Raw genomic sequence first — 9,282 nt, 5'->3', positions numbered from 1 at the left:
TTTTCTTTACTTTCTATTTTGTCAATAGACCTTTGTGTGCATATGGGCATGCGTACGTGTATTGCTGACGTTTCATACCACAGAATTAATCTCCTTTTGCAAACATCCATACTATTACAAATCATTTTTGAAGAGTAGAAAGGGAAAAAGAAGTAACCAGCTGTTACTCAACATTTCAATTTTGAGGTTTCTTTTCTGAAGTTAGCGATATAATAGATTTTAATATCTTTTGTCTTCTACTTTTTTCATTCATTCAACTGCAGCCATGCTGGGGCATTGCTTTGAAGGAGTTAGTCAAACAAATCAGACCTAGTATTTACTGATCTCTTTTGCCAAACTACTAAGTTACAGGGATGTAAGCAAATCAACACCAGTTGTTATACACACACACACACAAACACACTCATATACATATACAGTCAACAGATGAGATCCAGAGATTCTCAGTATAGAAGATACTAAGTAGTGCTCAAATGATTCAAACTTAGAATCTGATGTCTTTGCAGTGGATCAGTTTCACAGGGTAAAGAATGGCTATAAGATGGATCTAGCTGAGCAGATATGGAAGCAATTATGTGGATAAACAAATTAGATATATTAACTATAACAGGTTTGGTATGAAATACAGAATATGTCTATAGGTATACATGCAAAACAAGAGAAAGCAGAAAGTGGAAACTTTCAGACAATGAATAATTATGTATACATATCACCATGACCGATCAGATGTTGCTACACATCGCTGGTCACAATGCGGTTCGCATTGTTTTAGCCTTCAAATGACGCCACCCCGCTGGCTAAGTAAGCAGGCCAACAGAAGAAAGTTGTGACGAAAGAGTACAGCAGAGATCGCCACCCCCACCCCCCTGCCAGAGCCTTGTGGAGCTTCAGGTGCTTTTGCTCAATAAACACTCACAATGCCCGGTCTAGGAATCGAAACCGCGAGTCCGCTGCCCTAACCACTGGGCCATTGCACCTCCATATACTCTTTACACTTTTTTTACTCTTTTACTTGTTTCAGTCATTTGACTGCGGCCATGCTGGAGCACTGCCTTTAATCGAGCAACTCGACCCCGGGGCTTATTCTTTGTAAGCCCAGTACTTATTCTATCGGTCTCTTTTGCTGAACCGCTAAGTTACGGGGACATAAACACACCAGCATCGGTTGTCAAGCAATGCCTGGGGGACAAACACAGACACACATACATACATATATATATATATATATATATATATACCACGGGCTTCTTTCAGTTTCCGTCTACCAAATCCACTCACAAGGCTTTGGTCGGCCTGAGGCTATAGTAGAAGACACTTGCCCAAGGGGCCACGCAGTGGGGCTGAACCCGGAACCATGTGGTTGGTTAACAAGCTACTTACCACACAGCCACTCCTGCACCTAAATATATAGATAGTTATCTTAATAGAGCCAACTTATACAGAGTACAAACGATAGAGAAAATTAAAGGGGAGGAAGAAAGGTGTTATAAGTCCAACAGCTGTTTCTGGGGGCTCACAGATCCATCATAATGTTGGTAGATGTAGTTCATCTGTAATGAAAGCAATCAACATTGGATAAATCAAGCCTCTGTCATCAGGGTAGAAAAGCTCTTACATTTTAGATCATAATGCAGCGAAGTTCAAAGGTGGAATGATTGAATAGGGAGAGCAAGCCATATTAGAGGCAGAAAGTAGGAGGGCCAATGGGGTTATGGGGAGCGTTAAGGCAGAGAATGGTGAGAGGAGGTAAGAGAGTTAGTTCAAGAAGAGGGCAGGAGTTAATAATGAGGGTATTAAGAGAGGTGGAGAATTGGGAGATGAGTGGGGGGTAGTAATTGAAGGGTGGTTAGTTGTTGTTGGATCTGTGTATAGGTTTCAAAGTTTAGGAATGATAGCTATAGAATTATTAGAAGTTGAGATTGTGAGAAAAGGGATGGCAATTATTTGAAGGAGGAAAAGTGTCTAATTTGGTAACAGAAGATTACTAAGGTATGTAGAATCCTTCTAAGTACAGGAAGCATGAGATCCTACATTTCGTACCACCTTTCTCCTTCCAAGGTAAATCTCTACCCAAACTTTCTTTAAAATCCTAAACTCTAACTTCCCAGTGCAGCATAAATACTACTCTATCTTCAATAAATCATTTATTAAAATCTCCTGTTCCACCTCACCTAATTTAGGATCCATAATTACCTCCTGTAACAGATGCAAGCTATAACACCAATTTTGAGAACCTATCATCTATCCCACTGCACCCCACCTTGTGGCAATAATACAACCCTTAGTGACCCCACTCACCTCAATAATACCAACCTCAAGGCATCTCCCCACAATACTACCCATATGACCACATATACCAGTGGAGATATAAATTCTCACTTGAACACCGATACCAATTATATCTCTAGTTCTTCTCTACTGACAACAGACCATAGGAACCTGACTTCTCCAGCAGTAAACTTCAACCAAAGATCAGGTAGGAAAACTTGCAATTGTCAGGTGTCTCATCCCTGCCCTCTTAGAGTCTACAAGTACTGAGTTATAACACTATGGTCACGCCAAGCAAGGGTCTATATTGGTGGCACTGTTGATTTCAAGAGCTGCTACCCGACATGCATGAACTCTTTCTCCAACCAAATCCTAAATTATCTATCTCATTAGCAACTTATATACACAACCTCAGATCCCAAAATATTCCCTAAACCCTATCCTGGTCCATAGTATGTGAGGCTCCTCCATACAACACAAATTTTGGCATTTGTAAATTGTGTTTAAGGGAATCACTGATGACGACAATGATGACAATGATGATGATGACAATAATGGCAACGATAATAACAATGATGATGGTGATGATGATCGCAAAGTTTCTGAACTATCTGCTCAGAATTTTTATTTAAAACGTGTATTTTGAACAAAATTCCATGTATTTAATATAGATGCAGGTATACCCTAGTGGTTAAAAAACTTAATTTGTAATCATGAGTTTCTAGGTTCAATTCTACAGCAGGACATATTGGACAGGCAGTTTTCATCATAGTCCTATGTTCACGTAAGTCTTATAAATGAAATTCAATAGCTGGAAACTGTGTAGAAACTTGTTAGATGAGTTGTACCTGTATATCAAAGGTCAACCTTTATTATATCATGTCACACCGATATTACTGTAGGTGCAGTTGCCTCCCTTGACAGCGGCCATTTAAACAAGCTCAGCTAGATGGTGCAAGCAGTAGTGAGATTCTGACACAAGGCCTTGCGACTATCTCTTTTCTTGTCAAGACATTAGACCATAAAGACATAATTATGTTATCTTTATTCAGGCACCCACTATCCATTTATCTCTCCTCTCATTGCCTAGACAAAAGTGACAGCACAACTGACAGTGAAAAATCCTAGACTGTCTCTTGTGCAGAATGTTGGTCCTTTGGAGCTCCTCCTTTGTTCATGCTTTTCTTGGTGTTGATTTATGGCAAATATACAACGAACATTAATGGCATTAACTGCTAGTCGTTGTTATTTTTAAATGAAAATACTTATTTTTAACTGTGCATGCATGTATGTGTGTGTATGTGTTTGTGCATATATATATTACAATTTAAAAATAGGATAAAATGTTTATAAGAATTTATCAAGTAGTCAGCATGAAAAACCTCGTAAGAGAAAAAAATCCACCAATTTTTTTCACTTAAATATATTTATTTATATTATATAGAGGGCATTACTACACATAAATGCCACACGCTAGGAGGGACTCTTGAAGTCAAAACTACTAAAATAAATACATCGTACCGAATGCAACTCTCGAAGCAAGTCATTTAAAAACAGAATTTAGCTGCAGATCACTGTGATTTCGTAATCAGTGCAGTGATGCACTCTTTTACTCATCAGTGCAAGCATAATTCAAGATTTATAACAACCATCATACCCAACGTAGTGTATAGAAATCCAACGTATCCAACGTAGCATATAGAAAAGTATATATATATACTCTTTTTACTCTCTTTTACTTGTTTCAGCCATGTGACTGTGGCCATGCTGGAGCACCGCCTTTCGTTGAGAAAATCAACCCCAGGACTTATTCTTTGTAAGCCTAGTACTTATTCTATCAGTCTCTTTTACCGAACTGCTAAGTTACAGAGATGTAAACACACCAGCATCGGTTGTCAAGCGATGTTGGGGGGACAAACACACACACACAAAGACACAGACTCATACACACATACGACAAACTTCTTTCAGTTTCCATCTACCAAATCCACTCACAAGGCTTTGGTCGGCCCAAGGCTATAGTAGAAGACACTTGCCCAAGGTGCCATGCAGTGGGACAGAACCCAGAACCACGTAGTTGGTAAGCAAGCTATTACACACAGCCACTCCTACGCCTTATATATATATATATATATATATTAAAGATAAACAGAAAAGATGGAATGTACCAACAAAAAAATTTATACTACCACAACAATTGTTTCATCTTCAAGATGCACTGCTCCTTTGTGGGCATGGAACAATGCAATAACACCAGATGCAATGCACAGTGAATAGAAGACTCCTCAGGTGGGATAATAAGGTTCTAAGCTGGGAGATTTACATTTGAGTTTCACTGAATTAAGAGATTTTAAGAGTTAGACAAACGAACAGAAGCACACATTCTTATGTTTAAATCAATGCAAAGACATACAGATGCACACATTAATAATTATACTCATGGGCACATGCCAGCTCTTACCACAAGTATGTACGTCAATCAATCACACACACCCACAGTTATACACACATACAGGAACACACCTCACACACGGACACATCCCTCAGGGCACAAAGATTCACCTACCCAGACACATACAGAGATCACATCAACACTGCCACCATGGAGCACACATACACACTCACACAGGCAAACTCATACCCTCATGCAATGTTCACACACCCACACACTCACATGTGCACCCCATCACACACACAAGCACCCTATCACACACACAAGCACCTCATTACACCCACACCACAGGACATACAAATCCAAATGTACATTAACCCCACACAATCTCACATGTCTGCAGGCAAGTACACTTAAACACTCACACAATTATACACACACACATAAACATACAGGCATATAGAAACACCCGACACAATTTATTCCACTAAACAAACACAAAACACTAGCATAAATAAACTTAACACCAAAAAAGAAACTACACTGTTCTTTGGTACAACCCAATCTATGCCTCAAATGTAACTTCTAAAATCGCCAGACAATTTTTGGCAGCCTTTGATAAATGCTTCCTGAAATAGGAACAAAAGCCAACTATGCCCTCCTCTCTTGATACTTCTCAACATCAACAAAGATCGAACATCAGTACAGAAGTTGCAGAAATTCGACAAATGAGTTCTGCATTAAGCAGGAATTAAAACCAGCGTCTATGCAAAACCTCACAATGAGGGATCATATCGGAGTGCCTTGCTCAACAATTTACCCGTACGCATCGAGGAAGTTACTCTTACGCATCGAGGAAGTCACTGAATCAACTACCCATGAAGTAATTGTCATCGGAGTATCGGAAGATGTGGTAGATCTACAGGCATTTACTGGCAACACACCTAAGGACCTAAGCTGTGTACCTCCAAAAAGTGCTTTCCGCCTTGGCCAACCAGGATCCAAACCCAGATTGATTAGGCTGTTGTTTTCGAACTCTACTGAGGCGCGGACATACCATCTAGCCACTGATAGGGCTTGGCGTGTAAACAGAATTACCTTTCGGACACGTCCTGGTCTACCACCTGATGTACGCCCAAAGCTAAGATCTGTAGCTTCCCTAAATCACAACTCTCTGCCACAGGAAAGCTTTAGCCTATGTGACGATGGGCAAATATGGAAATTCATCAAGTCTGATGAGTCGTGGATAAGGGATATCAGTTGGTCTGAGCATACTGCACCCACAATAACTGGCAATACAAAAATCATGGGAAACTAAACAAGAACAATCAGCCATCCCCTGTATATCATCGTCATCTGAAATCCAGATACAAACTGTTGTCCTTAAATGCCCATAGTTTATGCAACAAGGTACATCAGTTTGACTCTTACATCAAAAGTATCGACTCGCATTTCATCAGTCACGGAAACATGGGTACATTCTGCACTCTGTGATGGGGTTTTCAGCATAGCTGGCTACAACCTGTTTGGCAAAGACCACATTAATTGCTGTGGTGGGAGTGTGATGGTTTATGTTCATTCAAATTTATCGGCAATTCCTTCTGATGATTTGAACCAATCTCAACAGGAAGTATTTTTCTGCAATATACACATGACCATGTCATCACTTCTACTTGGAGTTGTTTACCGCCCCCCCCCCCATATTATCATCAAGACACACAACTTTTTGATATCCTCAGAGTTGCTGCCATGATTTCCTTGAACTGGTGCTGAATTCAAATTGATCTCAAGTTGTTACGTCCCCCAGAAGGGGTAACAAAACTTTGGATCTGCTATTTACCGCTTCTCCTGGAACAATTATTAGTGTCACTACTGAAGAACCTTTAGGCGACTCTTGTGTTGATATCAAGTTATGTCTGTAAACAAGCATTACTGTCATTGTTGTCTATTTCCATTCTTCCCCGGGAAACATGTCTGGCCATAGGAAATATTACCTTACATGGAAACCAGTGAGGGCTGCCAGCAAAAATAGCATTGAAAAATCTGCATCAACAAATGCTGTGTATCCCTGCAAACATGAGAAAGTGGGTGTGAAATGACGATGACTAATTATCAGTCTTCAACACTTCAAACATTTATGTTCCTATATAAACCCAAGGTCATCATAGATTTATACAGCTGGAGAAATGAGATCGTAGAAGAAATGCTTTTCTTAAGAGCAAATAAGCTTAAAATTCAATGCAAATAAGATTAAATTCAGAATCATGATTCTACACAGAATAGGTCAAAAGCTTGCTGAATGTTCCCTAAAGTCATTAACCCTATGGTGTTCAAATTTCTCTATTAAATGTAATACTTTTTCACTCAAATTGTTTTGAATTCTCATGCATTATGTTATAGTTTTGAGGTTTCAATGATATGATTGTTTATTTTTAGAATGTCACTGTAGGTTAGGTGTGAGAGGCTAGATATGGCCAGTTTGAATATAAGACATGTAGAATATTTGGGCCGGATAAGGCCAGTTTAAATACTCATATCTAATACAGGTTTCTTTTGAGTAGACATACAGTCAGTTTTGTAGAGTAATGTGTTGATTCAACTGGTATTTTACTGACACTAAAAAAAATGAAAGGCAAATTTGACCTCAGCAGGATCTCAGCACAGCAAAATGAGAGATAAAACTGAAACTAAAAGGAGTTATTCAAGGAATTGAACTATTACTGTCACTGGATTGCCCAGACAAATTTTCCCAAACTTCCTGTTCATAACAACTTCTCTGAAGTCCAACTATCTCAGACACATAACTAATATTGATAGGGAAAGAAATGGATAGAACATACATTGTGTTTCTATGTTCTCTGATACCAACTTGATAAGTGTTTTTAACATTTTTCTTACCATATATCTATTAAAACCACCCTCTTTATTTCAAGTAATTTAAAAAATAATGAATTCAGTAACATAACTTTGTTAAGCTGATGTTTGGAACATAAATTAATATGAAATTTAATTTAGATCACTTGAAAACAGAAAGTTTGTAGAAAAAAGCCAGGGGCAGTCTCAAGTGGGTTGCTATCAAAAGGGTCAAGTCAATATGTTTATAAATAAACAATGGAAGTCCTTTCTTCCAGGTTTTCAGAGATTGAAAAAGGATAGACAAAAACAAAAGACAGTTTTAATGAGATATAAAAGAAGAAAATATGTATTGATTCAACTTTGTAAGGTAAAGAAAAACTGATGTTCACCACTTGATTTGAATAAAAGATGATAATTATCAGTCAGTAAACTCTTTGATACAGATGCCAGATAAAATGCAAATAAAGTGCAACAATAAAAATGTTTTCAAATAATACAGCATTTCAATGAACTGATGAAACTTCAAGCAACACAGATTCTAAATTATTATACATATATAATCACAGCTTTTTGTTGAATTATATTCAAATTATATTTATATCTGGTTATGTAAAAATATCCTCTATTTTCTTCTTTTTCTTTAAAAGTAATATCAGAGACTAAAATACATTTTAGCAGTTAAAATATTTTAATCTGTTTTGCATTTTATATCACAATATTATATTATATGTAAGCATATAACATTTATGCATACATGTACTACTTCACATCCAGTGTACATAACTAAAATATAAGTAATTCAGTGTATATGGAATATATTTATATATATATATATATATATATATATATATATATATATATATATATATATATATATATATATATGTATATGTATGTACACCACAAGCACATGCAAAATGTGCGCGTGCGCACACACACACAAACACACTCATATATAATCACAAATGCATGCACATACATACACAGAGACAGAGATATTATGAATGAATCAGCAAATTTTGATATATACATGTGTAAGAATGTGTGTGTGTAATTATATCATTTACCAATATAATTTTTATATGAAATCTATACATAAATAAAACTTCTTTTGTTTATTCTTGTTTAGAATTAGGAGATGTCCAAGTCTTCTTCAATATCAGAAACCAGTTTCTTCATTTATTTTTCAGACCAGTCTTCTTATCTTCTTAACGAGTGTACTCATTGTATGATACATACACTCTTACATAGTTCCTATTAATTCAGTGTATGCCCTACTTCTTAACATACTAAAGTGTGGAACAATATTACTAATATGCTTATGTTTTAATTATTCAGCACAGTCTGTATTTAATACCCACAATATAGCACTAATGTTTCATATTAAAATTAAAAACCAAATTCTGATTAAAGTCCTTTAAAGCTGTTTTTATATTATACAAAATTAAAACAATAAATAAACAAAGGAAAATTATAATGTTGCTTTTAGATGGTTCTCACATATTTACAAGTAAATTAAACCTGTCTAGACATTAAGTGCAATATAATGTAATTTACCACTAATTTTCAAAATTAGCCTAACCTAAATTAATTTTATTGATTTATAAAAATACCTTTATTTAGTTAATTATTGATTACAGTTAATATATTTGCTTTCAGTGAGTCATAATATTATTTTCTGAAGCAGAGATAAAACGTTTGGAATATTTACTAAAATTGCATACGGAACCTACTCTCTGACTGGAAAACAGAGCAACAGCTGCGCA

Source organism: Octopus sinensis, linkage group LG10 (genome assembly GCF_006345805.1).
Source record: "Octopus sinensis linkage group LG10, ASM634580v1, whole genome shotgun sequence".
In the NCBI taxonomy this organism is placed as follows: Eukaryota; Metazoa; Mollusca; class Cephalopoda; order Octopoda; family Octopodidae; genus Octopus; species Octopus sinensis.
The sequence above is the reverse complement of the archived record's forward strand: the minus strand, read 5'-3'. Positions refer to the sequence as shown.